The following is a 4063-nucleotide window of genomic DNA, read 5'->3' as shown; positions in this document are numbered from 1 at the left end:
TGATCGATTCCAGAGCTCTCTGTTCACGGGAGCGATTTCCCCGATTCCTTGATCGATTGGTTGATCGATCCGGCAGCTTCCTGTTCGTGACAGAAAGCGACTGGATCGATCGACTGATCGATCCAGGAGCTCACTATTCATGGAACAAGTTTACCAATCGATCAACTGATCGATTCAAGACCCCCAATCGATCGGTGGATCGATCGGGGTTTCTGATTTCGTATCAGAAGTCTGATTTCAGCACTGGTTCGTGCCGAAATCACATACAACAACTCTATAAGCATGAAATAGAACTACTAAGCATAACATTACTCATGGAGTGCTATCTAATATCATGACAACTAACCATCTATGCATAACTGTCATAATCCAAAACACTTAAACAACTAAAGTGCAGGAAAGTAATGACATAAAGAAAATGCTATGTTCTAAGTGGGCTAGTTCCCAAGCATCGTTATTCCAAGTTCTTTTTTCCACATACATCTTCATCGCATTGTCCCCCCCCCCAGCCTCCGCTAGTCCATCTTTCCTTTACCTTTATCTACAGTATAAGGAAAAGAAGTATCTGTAAGCTTTCGCTTAGTAAGAAACCATCTACCTCACAAAAACATGCATACGATGCAATTTATGATTTGAAAACATGTTATTTGAAATACATGCTGAACAGGTGAGAGCATGGCATGGTATCATACAACATAGAAACCAAAACTAATCATAGAGCTATCTCATGTATCAATAATGGAAACTAAGCTGAATCATGAACTGAGCTAAAACTAAAACTAAGCTAGAACTGAATTTAAACTGTATACACAACTGATTTGTGAGTTTTGAAAACTATTTACCATAAATAGATTAAAATAATAATCATGCTGCTGATGGGCCCGGCATCTGTACGTGCTATGCGCGTATCCCTAACTAGACCCGGGTTTGCAAGTCCCGAACCTAGTAAGGTTACTAGGTTATCTGAACCTAGGGACGACTATGGGAGCCCAACCCAATGGATATCTAATCCAGTACAGTGCCACTGCTAAAATAAAATACTGATTATAGCTGAGTTCTTCTTATATTGCTATTTCTAGGTTATCTGAACCTAGAGCTAGGTTATCTGAACCTAGAGGCGACTGTGGGAGCCCATCCATTGGACCGTAATCCCATATAAGCTGTAGCAAAGCTAAACATACTGAATGAATGCTTCTATTGCATTTAGCTAAGCTAGTAAAATGCTTAAGTTGTATTTTAACCGTGCTAATAATTTAATCGAACACTTGGTATGCGCTAATTCGCATCCTTTGTGCCGAAAATCTACATACTACTAACGGAAGCATAAAATTCATACGGAAGCTACTTATACTACAGGTGAGGGGTTTCTTACCTCCTGTGCTAGTTTTCTTACGATTCTAATCGCTAGATTTCCGGTGGAGACGATCTTCTTGACGGTTCCCTCGCGTCTACGTGTTCCTCTCGCGAAGGAAAGTGTCCTCGTGTCGGAGTCGTCGCCGGAAGGTGCTCCTATAGCCCTTGGGATAAAACCCTAGACTTGCTTGCGGTTGGCGCCGAGAGATGAGGGAGGAGAAGGGGTCGGCGTGTAAGGGTTTGAGGGAAAGGTTTTCTCGTTTAAGAAAATAACAATTCCTCACTTAAATTCCCTATTTATATTACGTGGGTAATTCGACCCAATTCAAATATAAATATAATTGTTCCCATTTCCTTTCAGCACGGCCCTGCTGGGTTCAACTGGTTACTAGGGTTCACCTTTAAGTCGTAGGACCCAATAGGTCTCGGGTTCAATTCCCGCGTAGGCTATTTTCGTTTTCTATTTATTTTTGCTACTTCCGCTATTCTAAAAATTCTATAAAAATATCCTAAAATTCCAGAAAAATACTAGGATATTTCTAATAATTATTTTGAGAATTTTCGGGTATTACAATCCCCCATACCTTATAAAAAGTTTGTCCTCGAACTTAGAATAACTCTGGGTACTTTTGTCTCATACTGGCTTCTGTCTCCCAAGTTACCTCTTCTGCTTTGTGACTTTGCCAAATTACTTTCACTAATGGTACTTCCCTGTTCCGCAATTTCTTAACTGCTCGGTCTATTATCTGAATAGACCGACTGTCATAGCTGAGGTCTTCACGGACTTGTACCAGCTGGGACTCAATCACCTGGGTGACATCTGGGATATACTTCTTCAGCATAGAGACATGAAATACATTATGGATGGCTGACATCTCCTGTGGTAGCTCTAGCTCATATGCTACCTTGCCAACTCTTCTAGTAATAAGGTATGGTCCCACGTATCTGGGACTTAGTTTGCCTTTCTTCCCAAAACGCATTACTCCCTTCATGGGAGCTACTCTGAGGAATATTGTATCCCCAACTAAAAATTCTAAGGGTCTGCGCCGTGTATCAGCATAGCTTTTCTGGCGGCTCTGAGCTGTCTCTATCCTCTAGCGGATCTGCTGTATAGCTGTTGTAGTATCTGCTACTAGATCTGTCTGAAGTTCTAGGTCTTTCTGTTCACCACTCTCATACCAGCAGATTGGAGATCTACACCTCCGCCCATAGAGAGCCTCGTAAGGTGCCATGCCGATAGTGGCCTGATAGCTGTTGTTGTATGCAAATTCTGCTAAGCTCAGATATTTGCTCCAACTTCCTTTGAAATCTAGGGCACATGCTCGGAGCATATCTTTGAGTACCTGATTTACTCGCTCTGTTTGACCATCTGTCTGAGGATGGAAGGCTGTGCTAAACTTTAACTTAGTGCCCAAAGTTGACTGTACACACTCCCAGAAGTGTGATGTGAACCTACTGTCCCTGTCTGAAATAATGGTTCATGGGACTCCATGTAATCTAACGATCTCCTTGAGATACAACTGAGCTAGCTGCTCCATGGAGTAGGATATCCTGATAGCTAAGAAGTGGGCTGATTTAGTCAATCTGTCGACTATTACCCAGATGGTATCAAAACCATTCGTGGTTCTGGGTAGTCCCACTATGAAGTCCATGGAAATATCTTCCCACTTCCATTCTGGAATCTGAATAGACTGCAAAACTCCTCCTGGTCTCTGATGTTCTACCTTGACCCTCTGACAGGTCAGACAAGTGCTAACATATCTAGCGATGTCTCTCTTCATCCCAGGCCACCAAAAACGTCTCTTCATGTCTTGGTACATCTTGGTGGAGCCAGGATGCATCGCATAAGGAGTCCTGTGAGCCTCATCTAAGATCTTCCTGCGTAGTTCCTCCTGATCCGGAACTCATAGTCTGTCACCGATACTCTGAATTCTCCACTTTCTGATTCTGCTAACCCTTGCTTGATTTGCTGAATTTCAGGATCCTGTTCCTGAGCTGTCTGGATGTCACCAAGCAGGGTAGATGCTAATGTCATAGTAGAGAGCTGTCCCACTATGAGTTCGAGACCGAAATCTGTGATCTCCTTCTGTAGGGGCAGTGACATGGCTGCTAGGGATAGTAAGGTAGCACTGGACTTTCTGCTAAGTGCATCTGCTACCTTATTAGCTTTTCCTGGGTGGTAGAGGATGTCTATGTCATAGTCCTTGACCAGCTCTAGCCATCTGCGCCGTCGCATATTCAGATCCTTCTGAGTGAAGAAATACTTCAGACTCTGATGTCTCCAAATTTTGAGAGCGAACACGACTGCTGCAAGCTCAAGATCATGAGTAGGATAGTTCCTCTCATAGTCCTTGAGTTGTCTGGAGGCATAGGCAATCACCTTGCCATTTTGCATCAGCACTACTCCTAGTCCCAATTTAGAGGCATCACTATAAATGTCAAAGCTGCCTGTGTTTTCTGGTAGAGTCAGAATAGGTGCACTGGTCAATCTCCTCTTTAGCTCGCTAAAGCTGTTCTCACAGTCCTCTGTCCCCTGAAATCTTCTGTTCTTCCTGGTAAGAGCTGTCAGTGGGGAGGCTATCCTGGAGAAATCTTCTACGAACTTTATGTAATAACCTGCTAATCCCAGAAAGCTTCTGATCTCACTGCGTTCTTGGGTCTTTTCCAACTACTCACAGCTTCTATCTTACTGGGGTCTACCATGATACCA

This window comes from Zingiber officinale, chromosome 1A (assembly GCF_018446385.1).
Source record: "Zingiber officinale cultivar Zhangliang chromosome 1A, Zo_v1.1, whole genome shotgun sequence".
In the NCBI taxonomy this organism is placed as follows: Eukaryota; Viridiplantae; Streptophyta; class Magnoliopsida; order Zingiberales; family Zingiberaceae; genus Zingiber; species Zingiber officinale.
Note: the sequence above shows the minus strand (reverse complement) of the source record.